At 38.5% G+C, this 20708-nt stretch overlaps 1 non-coding gene across 1 annotated transcript; it reads right to left on the bottom strand.

Annotated features, from left to right (window-relative positions):
- Window positions 1-10874: 10874 nt before the first annotated feature.
- TRNAC-ACA (transfer RNA cysteine (anticodon ACA)) lies at window positions 10875-10946 on the bottom strand. Its single transcript has one exon. It is a non-coding gene; the product is annotated as a tRNA-Cys (tRNA).
- Between the last annotated feature and the right edge of the window lie 9762 nt (window positions 10947-20708).

The raw sequence follows: 20708 nt of genomic DNA, 5'->3' as shown, positions 1-20708 counted from the left end.
ATTAAACAGCTAATTTAAAAAATAGATATAAGATGCTATTAGCCCAATTTCTTGCATCTTCTCATATCTAGAAAAACATTAAAATCATTAACAGAGACTTGCTCCTATATCTCCCTTCACCAAAATCATTTATATATATATTGAGCACCCCTCTTACCTCTTCAGAGCAGTCCCTCAGAGCTATCTGAGATAGTGTCTCCCAGGCTATAGTCCTCATTTTGCCCCAAATACAGTCTTCATTTTACTCTCATGTGTTTCTTTTTCAGTCAATAGCATCAAGATGATAAACACATTTTTATTATGTGGGCTCCAAAATTTATTTGGGCTCCAAAATATTATTTGAGCTTCAGAATCACTGCAGATGGTGACTGCAGCCATGAAATTAAAAGACTCTTGCTCTTTGGAAGAAAAGCTATGACCAACCTAGGCAGCACATTAAGAAGCAGACATTACTTTCCCAACAAAGGTCCATCTAGTCAAAGCTATGGTTTTTCCAGTAGTCAGGTATGGATGTGAGAGTTGGAATAAACGGAAAGCTGAGCACTGAAGAATTGATACTTTTGAACCTGTGGTGTTGGAGAAGACTCTTGAGAGTCCCTTGGAAGGAGATCCAACCAGTCCATCCTAAAGGAGATCAGTCCTGAATATTCATTGGAAGGACTGATGCTGAAGCTGAAACTCCAATGCTTTGGCCACCTGATGTGAAGAACTGACTCACTGGAAAAGATCCTGATGCTGGGAAACATTGAAGGCAGGAGGAGAAGAGGATGACAGAGGAATGATGGTTGGATGGCATCATCAACTGGATGGACCTGATTTTGAGTAGATTCTGGGAGCTGGTGATGGACAGGGAAGCCTGGTGTACTGTAGTCCATAGGTCACAAAGTCTGACATGCCTGAGTTACTGAACTGAATAAACACAATATTTTTTTAATTTAATTGATCAACATATTTTGTTTACTTTTCTAGATGTTCAAGGTAGGAGGGAAAATTCAGTCTGTCTTACTCCTTTGTAGCCAAGATTGGAAGTTTCTAATGGTTTCTAGTGGTGGGCAGAACATAGGAGTAAATGGAATTAAATTGCTATCACGTCTTTCATTATTTATAAAGTGGTAAAAGTACTAACTTAAGGTAAGTTTGGGCTGAAAGAAAAGTTATCCAAGATGGAATCACTATAGAAACTAACACAGACAAAAATCAATTGAAATAGACCCTAAGTCTAAATATGAAAAATACAGTTGGTAGAAATAAACATATATCTCTATGATCTTGGATTAGACAAAGTTTTATAAAACAGGACAAAAATATTAATGTAAAAAACTAATATAGAAAAAATTATTTAACTTAGACATTTTTATCAATTAACCTACACCATTAGAAATTTCACTAGTTCATGATGGAGTAAGCAATGCTTTCTGACTTTAAACATCTAGAAAATCAGACAAGATATTTGAAGCAAATATTTCTAGATATTGGACAATCCACAGTAAAGCAATTTCTGGGAGAAAAGAAAAAAAAAATGAGGTAAAATCTACAATTTACTCGGCTTATGGTCTGGAGAGAAATTCCAGGCACAGCACAAAGAAGAGAGAATAGACATTATAATCCCACCACGGAAAAGTCCCCAGTAATACAACGGGATAAACTATCGATAGATAAATGCAACAAGGGTGGCTATCAGGGAATCATGTTGAGTAGGGGGAAATGCTACATGCCAAGTAATTATACAGTCGCCAGAAGTTAAGGGGGAAGGCAGAGAAGAAGGTGAATGTAACTATAAAATGGTACCACAAGGAATTTTTTTAAATAGTACTTTTCTGTATTTCAGCTGTAGTGGTGGTGATATAAACCTACACATTTGATAAAATTACATAGAAATAAATACATACACATGCACAAATGAGTGGGTGGAAAACTGATGAAACCTGAATAAAGTCAGTGAATTATATCAATGTCAATTTCCTGTTACCATAGGAGGAAATTAAGTGAAGAATATTCAGGATGCTTCTATAATCTTTCCTACAATTGTATGTGTAAGAAATTACACATGTCAATGCCCTCATTATGTTTCTCCCCTTCAAATATCACTATCCATTCCTGCAACATCCTGAATTCAGCAACTCTCCTTTTCCTTTCTCAGAAAGGAAAAATGATAACTTACTCTAGGAAAAAATATATGCCTCATACAACACTCTGGAAAACTACCTTGGATAATTCTGAGTTAATAATTTTATGCTAATTGTTCACTTAATAACGGACATTAGAAATTCCAAACTTGCAGTGCTATCACATATTTAAATTCACAATCTCTTCCCAAATAGCTGAATTAATTGTCTTCAGTAAAGTATAAGCTAAAAAAAGAATAAAAGAGATGTGTTGAGCAGATACACATTTCCTTGGAACTGTTATTTCTCAATTTTTTCAGTCTTGCCTTTTTACACAATATTTTATTGACCATCCATTTTCTTCTACCTTCCTAAGTGCTTAGGAATTTCGTCCTAGACTCTTCACTATTGTAAATTCAAAGGAAAAGGAATTCATACAATATACAAAATGAATCTCTAGAACATACAAGCTAGATTTCACAATTTTTTTACAAAGTTTTTAACAATAGGGTTTGGTTTTCTAAGCCCCTGTGTTCATGATGTATTATAAAGACTAATCATCAACTTATTTCTGATATTTGCCTGTATTATAGCTTGCTAATATATTATATCCAGAGTTTATATTAATTTTCATAGTTATTGTCATATGAGATGATTCAACAGTTCACAGCAAAGCAAAAGGACAGGTAATAGTAATTCTAGTCCAATCATAAATAATATTTTTTAAATAGATTCCTACTTGATAGAATTTTGGCAACAGTACAGTTCTGAACAGCACAGAATAATATATCATGGAGTCTCACTTTAAGTACCTTTGACCAAGATGGTGAACTGAAAAATAACAAAATAGCCCTATTAGCTGACAGCCAGGCTTAGGTAAATAACAGTCCATGGTGCTCCCTGCTGAATATAAATACTCTAGTAAAAAATCAATATCCAATGGTATTACTCCCTGATTGTAATGAAACAAAACAGAATATAAACACATCACATAATCACAAAAATTACTAAATATCACTTTTTCCTGGTCAATTAATGACCTTTGCTTCTTTTAATATGACAATTCTAACTCTAATATTTCATTTTACCTTAAGACTAAAAATCATTAAACTTCAGTTCAGTTCAGTCACTCAGTCATGCCGTACTCTTTGTGACCCCATGGACTGCACACCAGTCCATTGAGTCAGTGACACCATCCAACCATCTCATCCTCTGTCATCCACTTCTCCTCCTGCCTTCAATCTTTCCCAGCATAAGGTCTTTTCAAATGACTCAGCTCTTCACATCAGCTGGCCAAAAGTATTGGAGTTTCAACTTCAACATCAGTCCTTACAATGAATACTCAGAACTGATCTCCTTTAGGATTAACTGGCTGTATCTCTTTGCAGTCCAAGGGACTCTCAAGAGTCTTCTCCAACACCACAGTTCAAAAGCATCAATTCTTCAGCGCTCAGCTTTCTTCACAGTCCAACTCTCACATCCATAACTGACTACTGGAAAAACCATAGCTCTGACAAGACAGAACTTGGTTGGCAAAGCAATGTCTCTGTTTCATAATATGCTGTCTAGGTTGGTCATAACATTCCTGACAAGGAGTAAGCATCTTAATTTCATGGCTGCATTCGCCATCTGCACTGATTTTGGAGCCCCTCCAAAATGAAGTCTGTCACTATTTCCCCATCTATTTGCCATGAAGTGATGGGACCAGATGCCATGATCTCAGTTTTCTGAATGTTGAGCTTTAAGCCAACTTTTTCACTCTCCTCTTTCACTTTCATCAAGAGGCTCTTTAGTTCTTCTTCACTTTCTGTCATCTGCATATCTGAGGTTATTGATATTTCTCCCAGCAATCTTGATTCCAGCTTGTGCTTCATTTAGCCCAGCATTTCTCATGATGTACTTTGCGTATAGGTTAAGTAAGTAGGGTGACAATATACAGCCTTGACGTACTCCTTTTCCTATTTGGAACCAGTCTGTTGTTCCATGGCCAGTTCTAACTGTTGCTTCCTGACCTGCATACAGATTTCTCAAGAGGCAGGTCAGGTGGTCTGTTATCCCCACCTCTTTCAGAATATTCCACAGTTTATTGTGATCCATACAGTCAAAGGGTTTGGCATAGTCAATAAAGTAGAAATAGATGTCTTTCTGGAGTTCTCTTGCTTTTTTGATAATCCAACATATGTTGGCAATTGGTCTCTGGTTCATCTGCCTTTTCTAAAACGAGCTTGAACATCTGGAATTTCACAGTTCACATACAGTTGAAGCCTGGTTGTGAGAATTTTGAGCATTACTTTATTAGCATGTGAGGTGAGTGCAATTGTGTGATAGTTTGAGCATTCTTTGGCATTGCCTTTCTTTGAGATTGGAATGAAAACTGACCTTTTTCATTCCTGTGGCCACTGCTGAGTTTTCCAAATTTGCTGGCATATTGAGTGCAGCACTTTCACAGCATAATCTTTTAGGATTTGAAATAGCTCAACTGGAATCCCATCACATCTACTAGCTTTGTTCGTGGTGATGCTTCCTAAGGCCCCACTTGACCTCACATGCCAGGATGTCTGGCTCTAGGTAAGTGATCATACCATCATGATTACCTGTGTCATATGAAGATTTTTTGTGTAGTTCTTCTGTGTATTCTTGCCACCTCTTCTTAATATCTTCTGCTTCTGCTAGGTCCATACCATTTCTGTCCTTTATTGAGCCCATCTTTGCATGAAATGTTCCCTTGGTATATTTAAATTTCTTGAAGAGATCTCTAGTCTTTCCCAATCTATTGTTTTCCTCTATTTCTTTGTGCTGATCACTAAGGAAAGTTTTTTATCTCTCCTTGCTATTCTTTGGAAGTTTGCATTCAGATGGGTATATCTTTCCTTTTCTCCTCTGCCTTTCACTTCTCCACTTTTCACAACTATCTGTAAGGCCTCCTCAAAGAGCCATTTTGCTTTTTTTGCCTTTCTTTTTCTTGGGGATGGTCTTGATCCTTGTGTCCTCTACAATGTCACAAAGCTCCATACATAGTTCTTCAGGCACTCTGTCTATTAGATCTAATTCCTTGAATCTATTTGTCACTTCCACTGTATAATCACAGAGGATTTTATTTAGGTCATACCTAAATTGTCTAGTGGTTTTCCCTACTTTCTTCTATTTAAGTCTGAATTTGTCCATAAGGAGTTCATGATTTGAGCCACAGTCAGTTCCTGGCCTTGTTTTTGCTGACTGTAGAGAGCTTCTCCTTCTTTGGCTGCAAAGAATATAATCAATCTGATTTCAGTATTGATCATCTGGTGATGTCCATGTGTTGAGTCATCTCTTGTGTTGTTGGAAGAGGGTGTTTGCTATGACCAGTGGATTCTCTTGACAAAAACTGTATTAGCCTTTGTCCTGCTTCATTCTATACTCCAAGGCCAAATTTGCCTGTTACTCTGGGTATTTCTTGACTTCCTACTTTTGCGTTCTAGTCCCCTATAATGAAGAGGACATCTTTTTGGGTGTTAGTTCTAGAAGATCTTGTAGGTCTTCACAGAACTACTTATGGAGGACTAAGGGAGGAAATCAATTACTTATATCCCCTCAAAGCAATAAGAGGATAAGGCTTATGGCTATTTTGTCAGGTTCTCTGTCTCAGGGCACAGGCTTGGATTGTTTTACATCATGGTATCTATTCCCATCTGCAGTGGGCAAGCCAGCAATGAGTTAAGATTACAACCTCTTAATCCTACCTAGCACTAGTCATGCTGAAGACCTTGGGGACACCCAATTCCAGCCTAGGGGTCTCACATGGGGTCAACCTGCCTAGGGTCTGGTCCTGGGAGGTTGTCATGATTCAGCCTATTTGGGGACCCACCAGTCTGGGGGTTCCAGGAGATCGAACTGCCTTGACCTGCCTAGGGATCTGGTGTCTGGGATGTTGTCACACAACCTACTCAGGGATCTGCCAGTCCAGGGGTCCCAGGAGGTTGACACGCCTTGCCCTTCCCAGAGACCCAATTCTCTGGAGGCTGACATGCCTCAACCTGCCTGAGGATTTGATCTCCAGGAGGCTGTCATGCCTCAGCCTGTCTGGGGATCTGCACCCTAACCCAGGGATGCCCAGCTCTCAGGTTGCAACAGTACTGGGTAGGGTAAGCTTCAGAAAGACTCATCCCTAAAGAAGTCCACCAATGGAAATAGAAGAAAGCCTATTACTTGTGGGACTATACCCAGTCTCAGCAATAACTCCAGAGTCCAACAAGAGACCCATTGCCTCTCTGGGAAGTATAAAAAGGCCCTCCAAAAGTTTACCAATCTGGACTTTGACTCTTACGAAGGACAGGTGATTTTAAAGGACAAATTCCTGTCCCAGTGTGCATCAGACATCAGGATATAGTTACAATAGCTACAGCAGCAGGACTCTGCTGCCTCTTTAGATGAGATGGCCCAGACAGCCACCAATACCTTTTATAACAGAGGACAGGAGAGGGAGGCCAAGGCCCAGGAAAGGAAGAGAAGGAAAGAGATAAAGCATGACCAGATGCTGGCTATCTCCAGAGAAGCCCTATGGCAAACCTCGAGTCCTTGAAGGACAAGGCATGAGGCAAATGCCTAATCTGTAGACAGGTAGGACATTGAGCCAAAGAGTGTCCAAACCATGGCAAGTCTCCTAAAACAGCTTGCTATAAATGCCATCAACTGGGACATTGAGCAGCACTCTGCCCTGGGGACTCAAGAGCCTCAAGGTCAAGCGCCAAGCCTTCCCTCATAATGGTTCAACAGAACTGAAGGAGCCAGTCATCACGGGGCTGGAGCCACAGGTGCAACTGGATGTGGCAGGTAGGTCCGAGAATTTCTTGGTTGACACAGTGGCTACCTGCTCTGTCCTGACCTCCTACTCCAGAGCCTTCTCCTCCTGAACCTATAACATTTTGGGTGTTACAGGAAAAACAATTACAAAAAGATTCACCCGAGCACCTCTTGCTGGGATGGACAAATATTTTCCCACCAGTTTCTGGTGGTCTCTGAGTGTCCTACTCCCTTATTGGGAAGAGATCTTTCCCTGCCTTCGAAATCTTGCAGCTATTGCAGTCCTGATAGAAGGTGCTCAAAAAACTCTCTCTTGGGAGCAAACTAACTATTTTTACCTGCCATCAAGTGAAACAACTCCTGAATGGGAGAGGCCATTTATGGATATCTGATCAAAGGATCCTCAGGTATCAAGTAGTGCTGATGGAAAATCCAGGCCTGATTATATCTCCTTGTGAGGTTCTTAAACCACCTACCCTCCTGCCTACCCTCAAGGGCTCTCTCTCCCATTTCACTCTTGCCTAGAAACTTTGGACCATTGGACAAAACCCTGAGAGGGATTGTCAGAAGATCCTCTGACCAGTCCTCAGGAAATTTGGTACACTGATGGAAGCAGCTTTGTCACAGATGGAAAAAGAGCTAAATATGCAGTAGTCTCCATTTTCGAGACCATAGAGGCTAAACCTTTGCCATCAAGTACTTCAGCCCAATTGGCTGAACTCATAGACCTAATTTGAGCTTTAGAGCTATAAAAAGGAAAAAGAGTAGACATTTACACTGACTCCAAGTATGACTTTCTGGTGCTACATGCACATGCTGCTATTTGGAAAGAGGCTACTTGACCACCCAAGGATCCCCATTCAAGTATGGTGATCAGATCCAACAAGTTATATACTTGTGGGGTGTCAACCAGGACCCAAAAGACTCTAAAGAGCCACCACTATATGCTCCAGGGACTCAAGCCCTAATTAAAGTCTGGAAAGATGGGCCCCCAAAGGCTCAACTCCAGCCCACATGGACGGGCCCCTACCCTGTAATACTTTCTGCCCCCACAGCAGTCACAGGTACCAGGATATGACTCTGGATTCACTACTCATGAGTCAAGCCATGGCAGAAAACAGAAGAGGACAATCAATACACCTGTGAGCCCCTGGGAGAGCTCAGATACAGGAATACAAATGAGTGCCATTCTAATGAACACCCCCAAAATTAAGTTTCTGGGGATAAGATTTTTCAGGATAGCCCTGAAGAGCCAACACAGGTTGGCAGGGGTTGTCCTCCAACAGAGACAGGAGATAGATCTCCTGATCCATGAACAAGGAGAGACTTGAGCCATCTTGACTGAAATGTGTTTTTTCTGAGTAAATACCTCCAACCAAGTTAAAGAAAGTCTCACAGTCCTCAAGAAAAACATTCAGATCCTACAGGATCTCAAAGAACCAACTGGAGAGTTCTCAGAGTGGCTACAATCTCTCTTTGCGGGATCCTTCTTCTGGTGAAGGGGGATTTGGAGTTGGCTAATGACCCTACTCAGAGAAGGCAATAGCAACCCACTCCAGTACTCTTGCCTGGAAAATCCCATGGACAGAGGAGCCTAGTAGGCTGCAGTCCATGGGGTCTCGAAAAGTCGGACATGACTGAGTGACTTCACTTTCACTTTTCACTTTCATGCATTGGAGAAGGAAATGGCAACCCACTCCAGTGTTCTTGCCTGGACAATCCCAGGGACAGCAGAGCCTGGTGGACTGCCGTCTATGGGGTTACACAGAGTCAGACACGACTGAAGGACTTAGCAATGTCCCTACTAATCCCTGTTATCACCATATTGATACTACTTATGATTGCTGCATGTATTATCAATTGTCTAACCCGTTTTTTCTCTGCCCAGGTCAACAAATTACAACATGCAGTACCAGTTCAACAAGGATATATAAAACTACATCCAACCACAGAAAATATCACTCACCCTTACATGAACACCATTATAAGGACTCTGTGGCTTGAGACTAGCAAGAGGGAGAGGTCCAATGCCCCTTGCCATTCCAGCTCAGCAGGAAGTATCTAGAGAGGCCTCAACGCCCCTATTCCCAAAGAATTGGGCCTCCCATTTCTTGAGGGGGAAGTGTTAGGTAGTTAGAAAAGGAAAAGGGAATCCAAAATAGCAGTGACTAAAAGACAAAGAATGGGGAAAGCCTGAGAAAATGGAACAAAAGAAAATCTTCAGACCGGAATGAGAAATTCAGGTGAAATAAACATGCCCATTCTTGGCTAGCCCAATTTCCATAGTGCAGGCTGGGGGATGGGGATGGGGGGCAGACAAAGTGTATAAAAGGAGGAATCCAAGACAGATAGATTGACGCCTCTTCTTTGGAGTTGGCCCACCCTCATGCCTCAAGAATGTACTTTCCTTTGCTTGCCCAATAACACCCTGAGCTGTAACCAAGCTATAACACTGATCCACCATTTCAAATCCTTGCAGTGGCAAGACAAAACCAAGGAAATTACACACTCACCCAACAAGCTCAAAAGAATAATATACAGCCAATAGATTACTATGTTTATCTAATGAGTAAAAAAAAATCATGAAATTTGTTTTAGACATTGATATAAATAATTAAAACATATTATGTATATATTATTAGGGTTTATCACCTCCAGATATTTCTAAACTTTGTAACTGATAATTAATTTGACCTTAAAATCTGATTATTGGCATAAAATAGTGCTTTAGAAAGCCTAAATGATTATCACTAGTTACTAAAATATGGCTTTTTAAAACTTGCAAATAAGAACAGATTAAAAACATGATCATCCTAATCTAAATTCTAATCAAATCTCTGTAAAGGGAATTCAATATTTTAAATTAAAACTATCTTCTGAATGTGTAAATCAAAGTTATGCTTATAAGTACTAATTAGATTAAGTCTAATTAAATCTCAGTTATTCATAATAGAAATTTTATATATCATTAAAATTAAATGCCAGAAGTAATTATTGGGAAAAAAAATCTAGTTTTGCAAAAATCCCATACAAACTTTTACAGCAGACTCCATAGTTTCACTTTATATGTGTGCCATACTGTGCTTAGCCCCTCAGTCATGTCCAACTCTTTGTGACCCCATGGACTGTAGCCTACCAGGCTCCTCTGTCCATGGGGATTCCCCAGGCAAGGATACTGGAATAGGTTACCATACCCTCCTCCAGAGGATTTTCCTAACCAAGAGATCGAACCCAGGTCTCCTGCATTGCAGACAATTCTTTACCATCTGAAACACCAGGGAAGCACTTTACATAGTGTTTCTGAAGTGGGTTAGTTTGAGAATTATTTACCAATCTTACAAAATAAGTTTCTTTTTTTCTCTATACAGCAACAACAACAAACTTTTATATTCAATTCATTTACAGGGTGGGTTGAAGGGAAAACTTGGAAAGAAAGACATTCATAATAGGTGTCCCCACACCCCTATTCTCTCCATCTAGTAACAAGAACAGAAACAAAAAGTCGCACAGTAAATTCTCACATAAAGTACCATCTACAACTACAAGCAGAGCTTCTATCTTAAAATCGTAATTTTTGACCTTGTTTTTTTCTTAAATATAATCCATGTATTCAAAGTAAGGGCTTCCCTGATGGCTCAATGGTAAAAATCTGCCTGCAATGTAAAGATGCGGGTCCAATCCCTGGGCCTGAAAGATCCCCTTGAGAAGGAAGTGGCAACCCAATTCAGCATTCTTACCTGGGAAATCCCATTGTCAGAGAAGCCAGGTAGGCTACAGTTCATGAGGTCACTGAGTTGGACATAACTGGTGACTAAACAACAATGACATCATCCAAAGTAATGAAGACAATGAATAGGTATTAATTAAAGTCGCTCAGTCGTGTCTGACTCTTTGTGACCTCATAGACTGTAGCCTACCAAGCTTCTCTGTCCATGGGATTTTCCAGGCAAGAGTACTGGAGTGGGTTCCTATTTCCTTCTCCAGGAGATCTTCCCGACCCAGGAATTGAACCCGGGTCTCCTGCATTGTAGGCAGACGCTTTACCATCTGAGCCACCAGGGAAGTCCTAAAATAGGTATTAGTTGCAAGCTATTTTGTATTTGAAAGCATGTATGTTTCCTCAGTGCATCCTATATATTAACATACAATGAAATTGTTGTTGTTCAGTTGCTCAGTCATGTCCACCTCTTTGTGACCCCATGGACTGCAGCATTTCAGGCTTCCCTGTCTTTCACCATCTCCCAGAGTTTGCTCAGACTCATGTCCATTGAATTGGTGATGGCACCCAACCATCTCATCCTTTCCATCTCCTTTTCCTCCTGCCTTCAGTCTTTCCCAGCATTAGGGTCTTTTTTAATGAGTCAGCTCTGCGCATCAGGAAATATTTGGTTTCAAATGTTAAATTTCTCTCTGAAGGTAAACATACAATACCATCTCAATATCTAATAGTAATTTATCTTTATCTTTATATGTCAGTGATGAAGAACCAATGTCATATTGATGATTGTTCATAAGACTACAGAATGAACAATCATAGTGGCTGAGCTAATACAAAGGAGCATATCATCAAATAAGACTCGCACAAATCAGAAACCTTACCCAGTGGCAAGCTTTACTAGTAATTTCAAATACAAAATGAAGGAAAAGGCAGACAAAGCACGGAGAAACTTGGACATCTCACTTGTTCTCCACATTTTTCTTCTCACATGGGGCATGTGCTCTCCAATCCAGATTAATAGATGAGTCTGGGATAAAACTGAGTGAATATTCAATTTTATCCATAACTCCCATGAAAAAGAAAAAGTCAACATGCTTCCTACACGTATAATAATCCTCTAAATTATGCACTTAGACAAAAGTGACATAACCATTAGATGATCTGTCTGATCAAACTTTCTAATTCATAATGTCATCCTTATTTTGAATGCCTCCACCATGGTGTTTTCTACTCTCCTTTTTAAAATCCAGGTCTATCTGAGCATCATCTATATCCCTCACAAATGTGACTAAACATCAAGGTTTCTCAACCTCAACTTTATTAACATTTTTGGCTGGATACTTCTTTGTTGAGAGGACTGTTTTGTACACTGTAGGATGTTTAGCAACATCCCTGGCCTCTCTACCCATCAGCTGTTGGTAGTAGCCACTCTGCTGTGATGTCTCCCTGCAATATCAAATAAATGGTTCTGAACTACCAATTGCACTAGACTGAGAACTACTGCTATTTATTGAGTATCCTTATCTGGCAATTCTAAGAAATTTTAAATACCAGATGTCAGGTCACTGCAAAAGGCCCAAGATCCCTCTCTGTAGGTTTTGTAAGCCAATTTCAGCCTCTTAGATAATCTGTCTAGAATCTAAAGGTGGATTCAGCCCCTTATCCAAGTATATTTCATTCTCAGCCACAATTCTCATAACTGGATTGCAATTTCTCCTGGCTAGAATAAAACTACCATGGTGTTTTCAGTCATAAAAATGGGTACACTCTTTTTCTCGAGTCACCTGAACATTTTCCTTCAGCTGAGTCGGTTATCATTTCCTCCACCATATCTTTGTGGTTCCTCTTTGTACTCTTTCACATGCCTTGGATCCATTACACACCCCAAGTATGGTAACTGAGCCAGAGAGCCATATACTTCCCTCTGAATAATCTCGACTTCCTAAGAACTAGATTACATAAATCATCTGAGATTAGAAAGCACTTCAGATCATTCATCTAACATCATTTGCATTGGTATCATTTAATTAGGTGTCTTTCTGGTCATGACAAAGACAGTTAAGTTCACATGTACATGCAGTATTCCAATTACTTAGAAAATTATTCCATTTATGGATGAGAGAGTGAGTGGGATAGATACTCCTCTCATGGTAGTTCTGTCACCTCCATTCTATAAACTACTACATAAATTAACTGTAACATGCAGAAGCATCTGCTTATAGAGGTTTATAACCACTTGGAGGAGATCAATTGTCAAAAATCCCTTCTCTAAGAAATGTCCAGTTACATGCACTATATCCTAGGGGGAATCTATAATCTCATATCTATACATATGGTTACCTATATTATAAATGGTGAATACAGCTGCTTTATAAAATACTGATCACATATAAAGTAATTCTTCATAGAGTTAAAATATTTTGTTTTTAGAGATTTAAACTCTGAAAAGCTTAAACCCAGCTTCAAATTCTAACCTTTAAAAAATAACTTTTATGAAAGGCCTACAAGGCAATTCTTCTTCCTTTCACATTTTAAGTATCAAGAGTCCAAAAAAACAGTTCTATTTTATCCTTAGACCTTTGTCTGTAACTTAAAGACAATATATTACATATTTTAAAAACAAAACAAAGGTCAAATTGCATGGTTTAGCCACAAATTGGTGGATGCATTGTAGCATGCATCCAATAGAGGCTAACATGCATCCAATAGACAATAGAGGCTCTTAAAAAGTATTGATGAGAAAAGATTGTTCACTTCTTTGGACTTTGACCTATTTAATCAAGTAGTACAGAAAAATTCAAAGTTAAAGAAAATTTCTAATATTTATTTCTCTTAATTTGGAAATTTTAAAATTGGTTACATTATTTAAATATGGTCAAACATTTTCTTAAGGGTTTATACAAAGTTTCTTTGGAATAAGCATAATTATCTCAAAGCTCTTGTTTAATGATAGGGATCATAAAAGCAAACAACAACAAAATCTCAGGCATGTAATCAACTTGGCCATTTTTTTCAGTATTTATTGTGAGTAAATTGGCCTCCTGGAATTGCTCTACAGAGTCATGATTAAATAAATAATCCTAGTGGTGCTACCATTGTCTATGTGAGAAACAGACTGATTTCAAATAAAAATCTGCTGTTAAGAGCATTTGCCTTTGTTATTCTTACTTTTTTTCTTTCTTTTAAATTGAAATATAATTAATATACAATATTAGTTTCAGATGTCAAACATAGTAATTTGGCATTTATATATGTTTCAAATTGGTCACCATAATGCAAGTGAAACTGAAAGTCACCCAGTCATGTCCGACTCTTTGTGGCCACATGGACTATACAGTCCATGGAATTCTCCAGGCCAGAATACTGGAAAGGGTAGATTTTCTCTTCTCCAGGGGATCTTTCCAACCCTGGGAACATCGAACCCAGATCTCCCACATTGCAGGCAGATTCTTTACCAGCTGAGCCACACAGGATGCAAAAGAATACTGGAGTGGGTATCCTATCCGTTCTCCAGTAGATCTTCCTGACCTAGGAATCAAACCAGGGTCTCCTGCATTGCAGGTGGATTCTTTACCAACTGAGCTATCAGGAAAGCCCATAATGTGAGTAATAACCATCAGTTTACCAAAGTTATTACAGTTTTATTGACTATGTTATTCCCTATGCTGTACATTTCATCCCCATTACATCTATTTTACAACTGGAAGCTTGTACCTCTTGATCCTCTTTACCTATTTTTGCCCCAAACTGCCTTCCAGGAAAGGGTGCCTCTGGAGACGATCACTTTGTATCTATGAGTATTTGTATCTATGAGTCTATTTCTGTCTCATTTGTTTTTTAGAGTCTACATACAAGTAAAATCTTACGATATTTGCCTTTTTCTGTCTGCTTTATTCCATTTAATATAATACCCTACAGGTCTATCCACATTGTCACCAATGACAAGAATTTATTCTCTTTTATGGCTAAGGTTCCACAGTATGTATATGTCACATATTATTTATCCAATTACCTACTGATGGGCATTTACACTGCTTCCATACATTGCAAATAATGCTGCAATGAGCACAGTGGTGCAGGCATCTTTTCAAACTAGTATCTCAATTTTCTTTGGATAAATGCCCATATGTGGAAATGCTGAATGAAATGGTAGCTCTTTATTTTCTGAGGATTTGTCATACTGTTTTCCACAATAGCTGTACCATGTTACAATTTCTCCAACAGTGCAAAAGTGCTCTCTTTTCTCCACACCCTCAACATCATTTGTGTCTCCTGTTTTTTTTTATGCTAGCCATCCTGACAGGTGTGAGGGAGGATTCTTATTGTGGTTTTGATTTGAATATCCCTGATGCTTAGTAATTTGTCCATCTTGCCCATCTTGTCATTTGTCTGTTGGTTGTTTTTGTTATTCTTGATGTAGCATTCATATCGGAGCCATCTTTCTCTTCTGGTGGTCACACTTCAGTCCTCTCTCTCCTACGAGCTACTACGTAGGCCTCTCCTCATACATTGGCTTTAGCTGTTCTAAGAACAGTTCATATAATTAAGTTATAGTGAGACAACAAATTAATTACATATGTACTTTAATTTATATCACTGTCTTAATTTCTATTCCTCCAATTTTAGAAATTTCAAGTTTGGAAATTTTATAAAAATTCATTTAACCATTATTTACCTAAATTGTTGGCAGATATACTAAAACCTCTGTTACATAGATACACCTTATCAAAAGGAGGGGAAAAAAAAAACTAGAGAGAGTAGATCATACATATTTGTCTCAGACACGCATGATATCTTCATAAATTTTAAGTAGAATTCTGAGAACTGCTTAAGTACGTCAGTTTCTAGAAACTGATAAGTTAATGATGCCTCATAACTACAAAGTCTTTTCTATAAGATTTTCTGAGGTAGTATTATATGAAACCTTCAGTCACTATCTGGAAGGGATATTTTTCTATACATACTATTGGTTTCTTACTATGGAACAATTACCTGGTGACTCAGACTGTAAAGAATCTGCCTGCAATGTGGGAGACCTGGGTTCGATCCCTGGGTTGGGAAGATCCCCTGGAGGAGGGCATAACAACTCAATCCAGCATTCTTGCCTGGAGAATCCCCACGAATAGAGGAGTTTGGAAGGCTACAGTCCATAGCATTGCAAAGAGTCGGACACAACAGAGTGACTAAGCACAAAAATGGAAAAACTGGAAGCTAAGATCTGATGATATGAAGTGAGCCAAAGAAAGCAAAGCTGCTCTCATGAAGCTCACAATTTAGTGGAGGAGATATAGTAAATCAACCACAACAATAAATTAAAAATGACAGATGATGGTAAGTGATATAAAGAACAAACTGGATGCCAATTTAGAGAAAATAATAAGTGAGTAGGGTGAAGGTAAGAACCTTTGTCAAGAGGATAGTCTGGAAGAATAACATCCAAGAGGCTTCTTTCTAGTTGAGACCTCAAGAACAAAATTATATAATTCCACAGAAAGGGTGGTATGAAATGACATTACAGGCAATAGAAACAAACTGGATAAAAGGTCTTATGAAGAACAAAGAGCTGGGCTTATGCAAGAAGCTAAAAGAATGACCATTTGCAGCTTGGAGGCAAGATAAGAGCTTGGTGGAGACACCAAGGACCAGTTTATGAAGGAATTTATAGCACATAGCAAGTAATTAGAATTAACATTTGTTTTAATTGCAATGGGAAATCACTGAAGAGTTTTATGCAGCAAAACTTTATTAAACTGTACTCAGATAACTTATTGTTAAAAGAGAAATGATTGCAAGAGAATGAGAATGAAAGGAAGCTAGTATGGTTTACAGACCCATGAAACATATAAGGTTAAGTATTATGACAACACAAATATTTGCTACCAAATTTAATATGGGAATGAAGTAACAGAAAGAATCATAGATGACCCAACAACCCAGCTTCTGGCTTAATATTTCTGCAAAATTCTGAGATGGAAAAGTCAAGGGAAAAAACAAGGTAGGAAGAGATTAGAGGAAAGACCATAGGAGTTCAGTCTTAAAGTCTGAAATGTCTTTAAGGCATGAAGTTTCTACAATTAGTAGAGCTTAAGAAAGAAAGCTGAGATCTATATACCTGGGAGTCATCAACATAGAGAGAGTAATTAAAACCAGACACAGAAATCCCTGAACAAATTTACATAGTTTTACTCACCAATACTAACCTTGTCTTAAGGTTGTTGTTTTCTATTTCAATTGGAACTCAGTGGCTTTGTCAGCTTATTTAACTCTTACTTCCTATCTTGTCTCTTCCACAGGATGGAATCTGATTACATTGTTTATTTAGCACTAACACACTACCTGTCACTGAGACCTCTGCCTGGAACAAACACCAAATGCCTGTTGATTCCACAATTGTGTATTCCAGCGTTTTTTTCGTTATCACCTTTATTAGGAACCTTTATAGACATTTGTTTTCTACTTTCTCCCCATGAAAATGATCTTCATGACTCAGATAATCACAATGGTGTGATCACTCACCCAGAATCGGACATCCTGGAATGCGAAGTCAACTGCACCTTAGGAAGCATCACTATGAACAAAGCTAGTGGAGGTGATGGAATTCCAGTTAAGCTATTTCAAATCCTAAAAGGTGATGCTGTGAAAATGTTGCACTCAATATGCCACCAAATTTGGAAAACTCAGCAGTGGCCACAAGACTGGAAAAGGTCAGTTTTCATTCAATCCCAAAGACAGGCAATGCCAAAGAATGTTCAAACTACTACACAATTGCACCTCACACACTAGCGAAGTAATGCTCAAAATTCTCCTAGCCAGGCTTCAACAGTATGTGAACCATGAACTTCCACATGTTCAAACAAGATTTAGAAAAGGCACAGGAACCAGAGATCAAATTGTTAACATTCATTGGATCATCAAAAAACCAAGACAGTTCAAGAAAAACATCTATTTCTGCTTCATTGACTATACAAAAGCCTTTGTGTGGACCACAGCAAACTGCAGAAAATTCTTCAAGAGATGGGAATACCAGACCACCTGACCTGCCTCCTGAAAAATCTTTATGCAGGTCAGAAGCAACAGTTAGAACTGGACATTGGAATAACAGACTGGTTCCAAACTGGGAAAGGAGCATGTATAAATCTGTATGTTGTCACCCTGCTTATTTAACTTCCATGCAGAGTACATCATGAGAAATGAATCAAGATTGCTGGGAGACTGTAGGGTTTTCTATGTAGAGGATCATGTCATCTGCAAACAGTGAGAGTTTTACTTCTTCTTTTCCAATCTGGATTCCTTTTATTTCTTTTTCTGCTCTGATTGCTGTGGCCAAAACTTCTAAAACTATGTTGAATAGTAGTGGTGAGAATGGGCACCCTTGTCTTGTTCCTGACTTTAGGGGAAATGCTTTCAATTTTTCACCATTGAGGATAATGTTTGCTGTGGGTTTGCTATATATAGCTTTTATTATGCTGAGGTTCCTTCTAATCCTGCTTTCTGGAGGGTTTTTTTTTTTATCATAAATGGATGTTGAATTTCATCAAAGGGTTTCTCTGCATCTATTGAGATAATCATATGGTTTTTAATTTTCAATTTGTTAATGTGGTGTATTACATTGATTGATTTGTGGATATTGAATAATACATGCATCCCTGGGCAACAAAAAGAATAAAATACTTAGGAATATATCTACCTAAAGAAACAAAAGACCTATATATAGAAATCTATAAAACATTTGTGAAAGAAATCAAAGAGGACACAAACAGATGGAGAAATATACCATATTCATGGATTGGAAGAATCAGTATAGCGAAAATGAGTACACTACCCACCCACAATCTATAGATTCAATGCAATCCCTATCAAGCTACCAATGATATTTTTCATAGAGCTAGAACAAATCATTTCACAATTTGTTTGGAAATACAAAAAAATCTTGAATAGCCAAAACAATCTTGGGAAAGAAGAATGGAACTGGAGGAATCAACCTGCCTGACTTCAGACTCTACTACAAAGCCATAGTCATCAAGACAGAATGGTACTGGCATGAAGACAGAAATATAGATCAATGGAACAAAATAGAAAGCCCAGAGATAAATCCACGCACCTATGGACACCTCATCTTTGACAAAGAAGGCAAGAATTTACAATGGAAAAAAGACAATCCCTTTAACAAGTGGTGCTGGGAAAACTGGTCAACCACTTGAAAAAAAATGAAACTAGAACACTTTCTAACACCATACACAAAAATAAACTCAAAATGGATTAAATATCTAAACATAAGACCAGAAACTATAAAACTCCTAGAGGAGAACATAGGCAAAACACTCTCTGACATTAATCACAGCAGGATCTTCTATGACCCACCTCCCAGAATACTGGAAATAAAAGCAAAACTAAACAAATGGGACCTAATGAAAATTAAAAGCTTCTGCACAACAAAGGAAACTATAAGCAAGGTGAAAAGACAGCCTTCAGAATGGGATAAAATAATAGCAAATGAAGCAACTGACAAAGAATTAATCTCAAAAATATGCAAGCAACTCCTGAAGCTCAATTCCAGAAAAATAAACGACCCAATCAAAAACTGGGCCTAAGAACTAAACAGACATTTCTCCAAAGAAGACATATAGATGACTAACAAACACATGAAAAGATGCTCAACATCACCCATTATCAGAGAAATGAAAATCAAAACCACAATGAAGTACCATTATACTCCAGTCAGGATGCCTGCTATCCAAAAGTCTATAAGCAATAAATGCTGGAGGGGGTGTGGAGGAAAGAGAACCCTCTTACACTGTTGGTGGAAATGCAAACTAGTACAGCCGTTATGGAGAACAGTGTGGAGATTCCTTAGAATACTGGAAATAGAACTGCCATATGACTCAGCAACCCCACTGCTGGGAATGCACACCGAGGAAACAAGAATAGAAAGAGACACGTGTATCCCAATGTTCATCATAGCACTGTTTACAATAGCTAAGACATGGAAGCAACCTAGATGTCCATCAGCAGACAAATGGATAAGAAAGCTGTGGTAATTATACACAATGGAGTATTACTTAGCTATTAAAAGAATACATTTGAGTCAGTTCTAATGAGGTGGATGAAACTGGAGCCTATTTACAGAGTGAAATAAGCCAGGGAAAAAAGATAAACACCAATACAGTATACTAACGCATATATATGGAATTTAGAAAGATGGTAATGATAATCCTGTATGCAAGACAGCAAGAGAGACACAGATGTATAGAACAGTCCTTTGGACTCTGTGGTAGGGGCGAGGTTGGGATGATTTGGGAGAATGGCATTGAAACATGTATATTATCATATGTGAAACGAATTGCCAGTCTAGGTTCAATGCATGATATAGGATGCTCAGGGCTGGTGCACTGGGATGACACAGAGAGATGGGATGGGGAGGAAGGTGGGAGGGAGGGTCAGGATGGGGAACACATTACACCCGTGGCAGATTTATGTCGATGTATGGCAAAACCAATACAATATTGTAAAGTAATTAGCCTCCAATTAAAAAAAATAAATTTATATTAAAAAAAAAAAGATTGCCAGGAGAAATATCAACAACCTCAGATATGCAGATGGAATCACGCTTATGGCAGAAACCAAAGAAGAACAAAAGAAGCTCTTGATGAAAGTGAAAAAGGAGAGTGAAAAAGTTGGCTTAACACTCAACATTCATGAAACTAAGGTAATGGCATCCAGTCCCATTATTTCATGGCAAATAGGGAAACAATGGAAATGGTGACAGACTTTATGTTTTTGGACTCCAAAATCACTGCGGATGGTGACTGCAGCTATGAAATTAAAAGATGCTTTCTCCTTGGAAGAAAAGTTATGACCAACCTAGAGAGCATATTAAAAAGCAGAGACATTACTTTGCCAACAAAGGTCTGTCTAGTAAAAGCTATGGTCTTTCCAGTAGTCAGGTATGGATGTGAGAGGTGGACAATAAAGAAAGCTGAGCCCCAAAGAATTGATACTTTTGAACTGTCATGTTTGAGAAGACTCTTGAGAATCCCTTGGACTGCAAGGAGATCCAACCAGTCCATCCTAAAGGAAATCAGTCCTGAATATTCATTGGAAGGACT

The sequence above is a fragment of the Muntiacus reevesi genome, chromosome 3 (assembly GCF_963930625.1).
Source record: "Muntiacus reevesi chromosome 3, mMunRee1.1, whole genome shotgun sequence".
In the NCBI taxonomy this organism is placed as follows: domain Eukaryota; kingdom Metazoa; phylum Chordata; class Mammalia; order Artiodactyla; family Cervidae; genus Muntiacus; species Muntiacus reevesi.
This window is presented reverse-complemented; position numbering and strand designations above follow the sequence as displayed.